The sequence below is a fragment of the Suricata suricatta genome, chromosome 12 (genome assembly GCF_006229205.1).
Source record: "Suricata suricatta isolate VVHF042 chromosome 12, meerkat_22Aug2017_6uvM2_HiC, whole genome shotgun sequence".
Lineage (NCBI taxonomy): Eukaryota > Metazoa > Chordata > Mammalia > Carnivora > Herpestidae > Suricata > Suricata suricatta.
In genome coordinates, this window is record NC_043711.1 from 91011657 (window position 1) to 91024855 (window position 13199).

The window sequence follows — 13199 nt, forward strand, 5'->3', positions numbered from 1 at the left end:
TAACGCAGCAAATGTCTGGAAAGTAGAGGCTGGGTAAACACAGCGGGATGCATCTTTAGCAAGGAATGCCATCCCATTGTGGAAGGAACAAAAATGCAGATCTGTTTGCAGATAGGGAAGGACCTCTAGGTTACACAAAGTGAAAAAAATAAACTGGAGAACTGTGCGTAGCATTTTACATTTCTGATAACAGAACGGATGTACACACATATATGTACACACACGTTTATATTTGCATAGAAAACCAGTAGAGAGACAGGAAGAGACTGGTAACAGAGTTGTGTTTCTGAGGAGGGCGGTTCAAGAAAAATTTTTTTAACCTTTACTTGCACATTAAATGAGGTGCATTTTGTAAATCGATTTAAATCACACAAACACACACAGTGCTTGGCCTCTGGAATCTGAGTTCTAGTTCTGTGACTTTAGACAAATTATTCAACATTTCTGTGCCTCAGTTGCCTTCTCTTTGAAGTGGAGATAGGATGTCTTTTTTTTTTCTGATTCTATTATTTATTTTAGGTAATTTGTTTTCTTTTAAATATAGTTTATTGTCATGTTGGTTTCCATGTAACACTGAGTGCTCATCCTAACAAGTGCCCTCCTCCACGCCCATCACCCATTTCCCCCTCTCTCCCACCCCCCCATCAACCCTCAGTTTGTTCTCAGTATTTGAGAGTCTCTTGTGGTTTGCCTCCCTCCCTCTCTTTTACTATTATTTTCCCCTTCCCGTTTCCCATGGTCCTCTGTTAAGTGTCTCCTGTTCCACATGTGAGTGAAAACGTATGGTATCTGTCTTTCTCTGACTTATTTCACTTAGCATAATACCCTCGAGTTCCATCCATGTTGCTGCAAATGGCCAGATTTCATTCTTTCTCACTGTCATGTAGTACTCCATTGTGTATATAAACCACATCTTCTCGATCCATTCGTCAGTTGATGGACATTTAGGCTCTTTCCATGATTTGGCTATTGTTGACAGTGCTGCTATGAACATTGGGGTCCATGTGCCCCTATGCATCAGCATTTCTGTATCCCTTGGGTAAATCCCCAGCAGTGCTATTGCTGGGTCATAGGGGAGTCCCAATGATAGTTTTATGAGGATCCTCCACACAGTTCTCCAGAGCGGCTGCACCAGTTTACATTCCCACCAACACTGTATGTCTTAAGGGGCCCTCACAGAAGACTAAAGGAGACCAAGGGTGTAAGCCCTTGGGACCAGGCACATGATAAGGACTCAACAAATATTATTTAATATTGTCATTAGCTGAGGTCAGATGGCCTCATGGAATCAAGGACTGGTCTCCTGACTGGCCCACTGGGATTTTTCTTTGACCCACCATCAAACAGAAGTTGGTGGTACAGTGAAAATAGCAGAGGCTAAGGAACCCAAAATAGCCTGGGGATCCATCCTGCATATAAGCTGTGTGACCTTGGGCATGTTACTTCCCCTCTCTGAATCTATTTCCTCACCTGGAAAATGGACCTATCTCACAGAGGGTGGTGTGGTGAGAGGAGAGAGCATAGTTGAAGGGCTAGGCATGTCTTAGGTGCTTCATCCAAGGTTAAAACACAATTGTAAGACTTGGTTGACCCTGTAGCCAGAACAAGGCTGTGTCTTGCATAGGGACCAGATAGTCAGCTGCTGAGGAAGGAGAGCCCCAGGCCACAGGCAAGGCTAGGGATGAAGAGAAGGCCCCGACATTGCTCCTAGGGGATACTATAATAATATAATCTGACAGCCTCTCACTGTATCCCAGGTCTATGTACTTGGGAGGGTGGCCTCACACCCCTGCATCCCGACCTCTATGCAGAGCTCATCACAAAGGAAGTATTCACACATTTTTTGGATAGTTGGATGGATAGATGGTTGGGTGGATGGACGTTCTATGCCTATTACTTTAATTCTTACAACAGCTGTTCCAGATAATAATATTTTATCTCCAAGCATAGAAGAGAAAACTAAAGCTTAGGATTGTTAAAAAAAAAAAAATCAATCTGACTTCAGTCCATTTGTGACCCTCCTGACTAAGCTACAGATCTGGGCTGGGCAGAGAAAGGGAGCTCCTATGGCCAGATTTGGAGCAAGCATCAACAAAAGAACATTGTGTCCTGGGACAGTTGGGCATTTGTTAGTGTGTGTGTGTGTGTGTGTGTGTTTCTTTGTGTGTGTGTGTGTCTGTGTGTATGTGTGTGTGTGTGTGTCTGTGTGTGTGTGTGTGATAGTGGCTAAAAGACCTTGTTTTTGAGATAAAATAAATCTGGGTTAGCATCCTGGATCTGCCTTCTCCTTTATTTTTTAAAGCTGTGTAGCCTATCCTTCTCTGAGCCCCACATGTCGAATGAACTAAGGAAGTACAAGGAAGCTCTAGGGAAAACACACTTTCTGAAAAAAGAAATGAGTGTTTTGCAGAGAATCCCTTTTCCTCAGGTTCTCTAATAGGGATAATACTAACTCCCCACCAAAGGCTGCAATTGCAGAGGTAAGCTGCAGGGGAAGGGACGCCATCCACAGCGGAGTCCCAGGAGAGGCAATGGCAACAAGGTTGTGGATAGGATAATGTGAGTTGATACACGAGTGCTCAGCATCATGAATGGCACAAGGTAGGCACGCAGTAAATGTCAGCTGCCGTCTCACATCTTTGAACCCCAGGAGAACAGTCTTCAGGGAGCTGATCTTTGGTGGGGTGATGCTGGGTGAACTTGACCTTCCCCTGGACTTGCAATGCACTCGTGGCACTCTGGCTTCTGGTTTGTAGCTCTCATCGATGACTGATCAGACAGCATCAGTGTGCGTTGTGGTGTCTGTACCCCCACTGGACCATAAGCTCTATGAGCCTTGCACGTCTCACACAGCGACTGGCACAGAATAAATGCTCAGTAAGCATGTATTGGATGAATGAACTGAGGGAAGTTTTAAGAAACAACCTTGTGACAACGGTCAGCGATGTCAGCCAGATCCGTGCTCTTCCTTCCTGTCTCTCTCTGTGCTCACCCCGCAGACCCTACGTGGCTGGCACAGTACAGGGCATTGCATCTGCCCTCAAGTGCCTGAAGCTGGAGGGGATATTCCTTGAAGTACCTGTTTCCTTTATCAAAAAGCGAATGTTCCCCAGAGACCTCCCAGCAGGCTTCCCTGGTTCAACGAAAGCTGGGAGTTCAAGTGTCTGGCGGAAAGAAATGGGAAAGCCAAGACTGGCTTTGACCACTGATATTATTTCCTTGAGGTCTGGCACAGTGCTGCTTCAAACAAACTCGGGGTTCTCTCATAACAGGCTTCTCAGACTCGGCACCACTCACATTTTGGCTCGGATGATTCTTTATTGTGGCGGCTGTCCTGTGCGTCATAGGATATTTAGCATCTTTTCAGACTTTAACTCATCAGATGCCAGAAGCATTCCTCCCCATCAGTTGTGCCAACCGAACAGGTCTCCAGACGTTTCTCGGTGTGCCCTGGACACCACTGGGTTACAAGGAAGCAGGGATAGCCTTGGTGTGGTATCCGCCACAACTGAGTATCCTGTGACGTTTCTGCTGTGGCATGTGCTTCGGGTGCCAGGGTCTAGCTCAGAGGCAAATCTAGAGCTGCCCTTAGCAATTATGAGGATCTGTGTGCTTATCTGTACACTAACCAGTCTCCTGGCTTCATTCTTTTCCTACCCTTTCCTACACTTTTTCTTTCAACAGGCTCCCCTTAGCTTCCCTTAATTATCTGTCTTGGTCCTTTGGAAATTTGTCATTTTTGTAAGCATTACAAACCTCCTTCAGGGCAAGGTCTGTATTTGTCTGATCTCTAGGTTACCCTAGAACCTGATTACCCTAGAACCTGGCCCTATGTTGACTTTGATGGAGGTTTATTGAATGGATGGAGGAATGAATGAATGAATGGGAAAATGGATGGATGAATGAATGGATATCTGGGTGGGTGGGTAGATGGGTGGATGGGTAGGTATGGTGGATGATGGATAAATGGATAAGTAGATGGATGGGGTGGGTGGAGAGATACGTGGATGAATGTGATAAATGGATGAATAAGTAACTGGCTAGCTGGGTGGGTGGATGAATAGAAGGATGGGTGTTTGGATGGATGATCGAGGCTGGGCTGGGCTGGGCTGGGCTGGGCTGGCAGGATCTGCAAGTGCTGAGGACAGAACAAGTCAGGGGACAGGATGCTTTGGCCACTGGTCTGGACCTGATATCTAGGTGACAGAGGAGGCTGATTTTTCCTGGGTAGGCAGATCTAGTTCCCTTGACCAATGACCGTGAGCCTCAGGCCAGATCAGAGGCTGTTGTCAGAGGCAGTTTGGTTAAGGGGCTCTCCCACTGAAACCTGTACAGTGGTCGAAACTTTGCTTCAGCCAACTGATTCTGAATTTCTTCCTCCATCAAATAAAACTTGATTTGTGTGAGGATTCCATGAGGTAATGAAGGAGAAAACTATCATAAACTGTAAGATGCTTCATTTCCCTGAAGGGTTGATGGGTCCAAAGTTGGGTAGGATGCCAGAGGCTGGCCAGCTTTAGGGCTGTGTCAGATGTCAGGCATGGCTGTGTCCCCCATGTAGAGTCTCTTCATCATTTTCCCTTTCCTCACCTCTCCACACCTCTTCCCATTTCACCTCAATTCAATTTCAGCCTCTGTGGTTCACTGGTTCACAACCTGATGCCTGTGGAAAACCGCCTTAAAAATGACATATTTCAGGGCTCCAGCCCACCCTGGTGAATCAGGATGGCCTGGGATGAGTTCCAAGAATACCTAATTTTTTATTAAGTCCTTATGTGATTTGGGATCCAGCATAGAAAACCATTGTCTTCTTTTGTCCCATTTTATAAAGGGAGGTTATGGATACCCAGAGTGGGTCCTGTCTCTACCCAGGAGGCTCCTGCATTCACTAAATCACTGTTCACTTGTTCATTTTTTCAACAAACCTCTACTGAGGACCTCTGGAATACAAAACATTCTGTTAGGCACTGGGGGAGTGGAGGAGAATAAAACTTGGCTTCAGATCTTGGAGAGCACACGCTCAGGTAGGGAAATCACACAGCCCAGCCACAATCAAAGCAGAGTGCCAGGATACAAATGGATAGGGCATGGGGGGGATGCAAAGGGACTTAGGAGGAAGGCAAGGGGTCAGGGACGTCCTGACCCAGGAGGAGTGGACTGATATCTAAGCTAAAGCCCTAAGGTTAATAGGAATCAGCCAGAAGAAGAGAGGGGAGGGGACACAATATGCAAAGGCGTAGAGTCTGGCATAATCTGCACAGATTTTACTTGCAATTGACTGCAGCTCATTCCATCCTTTATGAAAAGTGTTTTGGGGCTTCTCTGATTGTTTCATCGATGATGTGTCTTGTTCCTAAAAGATTCTGAGAGGCTTACATGCAGGGACTATGTCTTCCATTTCTGTCCGACTCACACTCCTCTTGCATGAGGGTGGGCCTGGGAAGAAGAAAGAAATCTGTCCCCATTTAAGCCCTTCCTACGTAACAGGCTGGACTCTGGCTACTTGAAGTGTTTTCTCCCTTTTATTTATTCTTATTTTTTATTTTTATGTATTCTTTTTTTTAATTTTATTTTTTAGAGAGAGAGCGTGAGTGGGGAGGTGAAGAGGGAGAGAGAGAAAATTTCAAGCAGGATCCACTCTCACCTCAGAGCTCCATGTGGGGCTCGATCCCATGACCCTGGGATCATGACCTGAGCCAAAATCAAGAGTGGGACACTCAACCTAATAAGCCATCCCCCTTTAACTTTTTTAAAGCTTTATCTGTCTGTCTATCTATTTATTTATTCAAGTAATCTCTACACCCAACATGGGGCTCAAAGTCAAGACCTTGAGATCAAGCGTCGCATGCTCTATTAAGTGAGCCAGCCAGGTGCCCCTGTTTCTTCCTTTTTTACTCCTTGCCATGACCCAGCAAGCTGGGAAGTTGTATCCTCATTTTACAAACAGGGAAACTGAAATTCAGAGTTGGTAATTAAGTTTTCCTGCATCACACAGCAAATAAGTGATTAAAATCTAGTCCGCCTGACACTAAATTTTAATGCTTTCAGCTGTACCTGTTAATCCCCCCCAGAGGGTCTCTGAGGAGCTATCCTAACCAGCAGCTCAGACCCCAGAGTCAGGCTGCCTGGGTTCAAACTGCCCCCTTCTTCATCTGTCAAATAGGGTGATAATGATGGTATCCACTTCATAGGGTTGCTGTGAGAATCACAGGAGGTTTCTATCTGGAAAGTGGTGAGTGTCTGGCTCATAGGAAGAGCTGTATAAATTTTAATTTTTTTAAACTTTTTTTTAATGTTTATCTTAGACAGAAAGAGACAGAGTGTGAGAGGGCAAGGGGGAGAGAGAGAGAGGGAGACACAGAATCCAAAGCAGGCTCCAGGCTCCAAGCTGTCAGCACAGGGCCCGAGGCAGGGCTTGAACCCACAGACTGTGAGACCATGACCTGAGCCGAAGTCAGATGCTTAACCGACAGAGCCATCCAGGCGCCCCTAAATTTTAATTATTATCATAATGCCTGCAGAGTGTATACCTACTAAGTGAAAGGGACAGAATGCTTACTGTGTTAGGCATCTTTTAGCTGCTGTGGGACAAACTGAAATGAACGAGGGATACGTAGCCGGTCGGTCCAGGATGTAATTGTCTGGGTGAGGAGTCAGGACAAAGCTTACTTCCACGCCTACAGATGCTCTCTGCAGCCTGTGAGGGTGGGGTATGTTCTTAGGGGCTCAGACCATGCACGTAGGCCTGTGGGAGCAGATAGGAGGCATGGAAATGGTGGGAACAGACGGGTCCTCACCCCAGACATGAGGAATGGCTCTGTCCCCAGCCAGCTTTTTGTGACCCCACTCAAGTCCTTCTGTTGGGTCTCTGCCTCCTCTTCTGAGAAAAGGAGACGTGTTCCTTATTCAGGGGTCATTATGCAATATTCACTGGACCCTAGGAGTCCAGAAGGACGGCCCAGGGTGGGTGTTCAAATGCCCCAGGCTCCCAGCCTCCCCGACCCACAACCTCCAGTTCAACCAGAGAAGGTCCATGTTGACTCTGAATGAAACATTTGATGAAAGGACCCCACGGTTCAAAAACTTTTGGAAAGGCAGAGAGCCAGTGCGTTTCAAGCTGCAATCTTTTTTTTTTTTAATGCTTTTTATTTATTTTTGAGAGACAGAGAGAGACGGTGCGAGCAGGGGTGGGTCAGAGAGAGTGGGAGATACAGAATCTGAGGCAGGCTCCAGACTCTGAGCTAGCTGTCAGCACAGAGCCCAGCATGGGGCTTGAACCCACGAACCGTGAGATCATGACCTGAGCCAAAGCCGGACGCTTAACTGACTGAGCCACTCAGGCACCCCTCAAGCTGCAATCTTGACCCATTAATGGCTCATGCAACTTATTGGGTTTATTATTTAGGGAAGCACCAGCTGAAGTAACAAATAAACCCAAAATGTAAGTTAGAAGTTGATTTGCCTCTGTCACATGGTCATCCAGGGATCCCAGAAGTGCCCCTGACTCACAATGACAGTTATCATTTTTGCGCACATTCCATTGGCCAGAATTAGTCACGTGACTTTGGCCAAATGCAGAGGAATCTGGGATATGTGGTCCCTAATAGGTCAGCTGTTTTCCAGGACTAACTCCATAAACTATGGAAGGGGGAACATGAATTTGCTGTTACACAGTTTGACCACCTCTGGGGGTCATGCACATACACATGCGTGTGCATACGCACACACACATCCAAATATGTACAGCAAATGTGACATGCAATTTTTAACATCAAATCCTTCAATTAAAAAGTGCACAGATAGATAGTGATGAAGCAAATGTGACAGAATGCCACCTACCAATTGGTGAATCTCAGTGGATATGTCAGTGCTCACTGTACTATTCTTTCCATAGGTTTGACATTTTTCAAAGTAAAATACTGGGGGAAATATAAGTGTTAAAATTTGCCAGACTTATGAACAGAAGAAGATATAAGTAGAATAAGATTTGATTTAAGCTTTGGGAATTGTAACTTTAATGCAGGAAATGGCCAAGTTTTTCTGTCAAAGGTCAGATGGTAAATATTTTGGGCTTCACAGACCAGCTAGGAACTGTGGCAAATACTCAGCTCTGCTGTTATAGGGACCCTGACTGCATGTAAGTAGCCGTAGGCAACATGTAAATGAGTAAAGGTGGCTGTGTTCCAATAAAACTTTATTTTTATAAAAATAAGTAGTGGGCCAGATTTGGCCAAGAGGTTTTAGTTTGCTGACTCTTCCTTTAATATGTGATTTTTTTTAAAAAGGCTTTGAAGCACATATTTTTTAATTTTAAGCAGATACATTATTCCTAGAGTTTAATTCAACTGTCTTCATTAGAAATTATAGATCAGTGTGTCCATGCTGTTAGGGATCCCAAGTCTGTTAATGTCCCCTCACTATGCTGGACAGAATAATTTCAGCACATTTGCTGTTCCCATAATCAACTCATTCTTTCACTTTCATTTCTTGCCTTTTCTTCGAATAAAAATGTACTATTTAAAAAAGTATTTTCAGGGGCACCTGACTGGCTCACTCAGGGAAGCACATGACTCTTGATCTCAGGGTTGTGAATTTGACACCCATGTTAGGTGTAGAAATTACATAAACAAACAAACAAAAATTTTCATTGAAGTATGATGTTCCTACAGAAAAGAACATGAATTATAAATCACAAACAGATTAGTGAAATTTCATAAAGATGACCACATTTAAAAAAAATGAAGTAAAATATAATAGAAAAAATCCTTGGGGTACCTGGGTGACTCAGTTGGTTAGGCAGCTGACTTGGCTCAGGTCATGATCTTGCAGTTCGTGAGTTTGAACCCCTTGTTGGGCTCTGTGCTGACAGCTCAGAGCATGAAGTCTGCTTTGGGTTCTATGTCTCCCTCTCTCTCTGCTACTCCTCCATTCATGGTCTGTCTGTCTGTCTGTCTCTCTCTCTCTCTTTCTCTCTCTCCCCCTCTCCCTCTGTCTCTCTCTCAAAAAAAATAAAACATTAAAAAAAATTTTTTTAATGGGGAGGGGCAGAGAGAGAAGGAGACACAGAACCCCAAAAACAGGTTCCAGGCTCTGAGCTGTCAGGACAGAGCCTGACTCGGGGCTCGAACCCACGTACGTGAGATCTGACCTGAGCTGAAGCCAGAGGCTTAACCGACTGAGCCACTCAGGTGCCCCAAAAATTTTTTTAAAAAAGAAAAAATCCTACTCCATCTCCTGTAGCAAGGGTAAATTTTGTGTGTGTGAACATTTTGTTTGTGAATGTCTGTGTAAGGTTCTGATAACAGCAACATTTTATAAAATATTTACTAGGGCTTTATACATATTAACTCCTTCTCTGCACAATGACCCTGTGAAGTAGACATTATTAATGTCATTCCCATTTCATAGATGAGGAAATGGAGGCACAGAGAAGTCCAGTCGCTCCGTGAAAGTGACCCAGGCATTAAGAGGCGATGCTGAGTTTCCAAAGCAGGCAGTCAGACCTCGGAGTCCCTGTCTTGACTCCTACCCTGTATATAGGGTCATGGTCAAAATGGTTTGAAAGCCACTGGACAGAATGTTCCCAAAGTTTATTTATAGAACTTAAAAATAGTGTCTTTTTTCTTAGGTGTACCCACAGGGTACAGGGGCTGATTTTAGGTAGTACACGGACAAACATTTTAAAATCTCGTTGAGTTTATATTACTGTGTGTTAGAAAATTTTACAACTAGCATATTAAAGCATCAATATAAAATATACTTAAAAAATTAAGGTATGTCTTCAAAAGAAAGATAAAGATCAAGTAAATAATTACAGGTAAACAAAGTACAGGTAACGGGCAGATATGGTAAAGATTGATTGTAAAGAGAAATAGAAATGCCTAGGACTTTGGACTCAGATACTTAACTTAGCATCATGTGGCCCATATCTGGTCCTGGCTCCTTCATATCTTAGCTCTGATTAACTTGATTATTTCTATAGTATTTACTATGGCCCAGGCACCATTCTAAACAATTTATAAAAATCACTTCTTTTAATTTTACAACTGCCCATTGAGGTAGGTGGGTTCTGACATTATACCCATTTCTCAGAAGAGGTAACAAAGGCTCAGAGAGATAACTTACCCCAAACTACAGACTTCAAAAGGCAGAGCTAGGATTCAAATGCAGGTATTGCATTAGTAAGGGTGATGCTGGCTGGTGTAACAAACACATCCAAAATGTAGGATAGAAGAGTTTGTCCTTCACTCAGGGACCCTGATTCCTTCCATCTTGGCTGGAGGATGACTTTGATGTTAACCACTGCACCCCACAGTGATGGGTTGAACTTTATCACTTTGAGTTCCATGTGTTGTTGTGAAAAACAGGTTAATAATGCCAGTTCTGCTCAGGATAGCTCTGCAGGTACAACCAATGTCGTGAGTAAAGTGTATGAGTATTGCTATGTTGACCAACACATGCCTTACAGGGTTATTGTGAAGATGAACTGAAACCGTGCAGGAAAGTTCTTGCTTTGCATACAGATGACATCAGCTGTGAAGAATAGAAATGATAGCAATGTGGTTATTAAAATGATGAATATTGACTTATCTCTAAATTGGGAAATAGTTCTATAGGATCTTTCATATTAACAAGTTAACACATTACACCTAAGACTGAAAAATCAAGGAGTATAACCAAGATATGTAGAAATATGGAGGAAAATAGCAAAAATAGTTGCAAGCAGTTGCATCTGGGTGATGGGAATCAGGTTCAGGAAAGAGTCAGTGGACAACTAATATTATTGATTATTAGCTGGGTAAGAGTATTTTATTTTTTTCAACTGGGCACCTATATAGCTTTGATTAAATTTTGGGGAAAAAAATGAAATTAAAACAGAAAAGAGAATAATTAAACACTATTTCAAACACCCTGTTGTACCTAGAAACAAGAGCCCTGGGGTAGAAAGCCCCAGACAGGAAAAGCAGAGTTAAGGTTCATATTTAAAGTTCTCGGTGAACATCTTTTAGTACCTTTCTGTCTCCCAAGCCCTGTAATCTGAATCTTGGCTTCCCCTCTTTTGGTCTCTCCTGTCTTTGTCCCTTTTTTCTCCCTTTAGTTCAGCCACGGTGGCCTTTTAACTGTCTGTCCTTCAGTCACTCCAAGAATATACCTGCCCCAGGGCCTTTGTACTTGCTGTTCCCTCTGCCTGGAACATCCTTTCCTCAGATCTTCCCATAATGGATTTCTTTTCACAGTCAGGGTTAAGACCCAGACTGGAAAGTTTTCCACTGAGAGCAGCCTTCCTGAACCACCCAAATCTAGGACTGGCCCACCTCCACCCATCACTATCAATCCTGTTAACGTCTACAGCTCTGGAATTGTGCATTCATTGATCTGTTTATCATCTGTCTCCTCCACTACAATGTAAGTTCCTTGAGAGCAGGGAATCTGGCTATCTTGTTGCTTGCTAAATCCTCCACATGTAGAACAGTGCTTGGCACACAGTAGGTGCTCCATAAATATTTGTAGAATGAGCGGACACAGACGGGGCAGCTGAGTTATGCCGAGGGGCTGGATGGGCCAGCGGAATGGGGAGGAAGCTGCCGCCTCTGCCTGGGCCCTGCCCTGGGTAAACAGGCCTCCCTCTGCTCAGACAGCCACTATTTGACAACTGTCTGCTGTGGGCCCGGCCAAGCCAGGGCCGCCACATGGCCAAGGCCCCAGGATTCCCTGGGACAAGCAACAGAGGCAGCCACACCTCAGGGAGAGCTAGAGAAGGAACAGGTCGAAAAGTTATCCAAACAGGCATGAGGAAGGGCGGGGTCTGTGGTGAGATGGAGAGAGCACAGTTGGCCCTTCCCTGGGCAGAGCCCCGAGGAGCCGGAGGGAGGCCCTGGCACACCCAGTGGGCAGCTTCCCAGGCGGGGCCTCCAGGACCCAGTTCTGGCCCCCGCTCTGGCCCTGACTTGCAGAGGGACCTCAGGCACTTGCCACCCCTGGGTCTCAGTTTCCTCCTGGGTAAGTCAAGGGACGGGGGCAGGTCCATGGTTTCCAAATTTAAACAAACAAATACAATGGCAGTAGCATTCTCTCTTCAAACAAAATCTTACCCGGAAGCCAGTTCCCAGGAACGATACAATGGAGGCACTTACAGGGCGGTGGTGCCGGAAGTGTTCCAACTGTCTCCCCGGGCCCTTCGGAGTAGCCCCACGGTGAAAAGCCCCAGGGGTCCTTGCTCCCTGAGTTTCTTCTAGTTTCTTCCTGCTGTAGGATGGGAGAAGTGTAGCCAGAGGGAGCATCTAGACTCTTGTAATGAAAATATACACAGGGTCAAGCCCCACAGTGTGAACTCAGGCAGTTTACTCCACCTTTCTGAGCCTTGGTTTCCCCTCTAAATTTGGCATCATAGGGGCGCCTGGCTGACTCAGTTAAGCATCCAGCTCTGAGTTTCAGCTCAGGTCATGATCTCGCGGTTTCATGAGTTCAAGTCCTGTGTCAGGCTCTGCCCTGACCTCACAGAACCTGCTTGGGATTCTCTCTTTCTCTTTCTGTCCCTCCTACCTCCCCCAAATAAATAAGTAAACTTTAAAATCTGGCATCACAAACAGTACCTCCTTCATGGTATCATATGTTCAGCACAGAACCCAGCACCTAGTAAGTTGTCAATAAGAATACTGAAAAAAATCCACATTGGTTATTAGGTGGGGGTCGTAGAAATGACAGGAGGAGCCAGTTCTTTGTTAGGAGTTGGGAAAATACTTAACCACTCTGAACCTCAGTTTCCTTCTCTATAAAACATGGTTGAGGGTTTCATGGAGATCAGAGGTTGAGATCCAGCCGGGCCAGTTTGGATCTTTTTGATACAATTTGAATTGACTGCTAACCTTTAAAAATCCCAACTTCCTGCTCCTTTCAAAAAATGGGAAGCTCTAGGGACACGGATTCCCTAGAGGCAAAAGTCGATGGGAGCAATTTCAACCAGCTGTGCTTTCTCTAGTTTACTGCCATCCGGATCATTCCTTAATGTCCCCACACTGAAGTTATAGTGACGAACATAAAACATTGTCGCTCCAAGCGTGCAATATGCTTATATACCATCTGCTCCATATACCATTGAGAGTTTGAGACCCCTGATTGCTAAGACCAAGGAAAAGCTCATTATTTCTAGAACAGCCTCCTGTTTTATAGATGTACCACGTTAAAAAAAAATTTTTTTT

The 13199-nt window shown here is 44.8% G+C and overlaps 1 long non-coding RNA gene across 2 annotated transcripts in view; it reads right to left on the reverse strand.

The window, feature by feature from the left end:
* Nucleotides 1-5249: 5249 nt before the first annotated feature.
* Nucleotides 5250-13199, reverse strand: part of LOC115275320 — a 23092-nt gene continuing 15142 nt past the window's right edge. Inside the window, exons 2-4 of one of the 2 annotated variants that reach the window (XR_003901489.1) lie at nucleotides 12135-12246; nucleotides 10126-10533; nucleotides 5250-5436 (exon numbers count right to left, since the gene is read on the reverse strand). This is a non-coding gene — a long non-coding RNA (uncharacterized LOC115275320). Of the gene's footprint in view, nucleotides 5437-10125; nucleotides 10534-12092; nucleotides 12247-13199 lie in introns of both variants that reach the window. The other variant, XR_003901488.1, reaches the window with a different exon arrangement.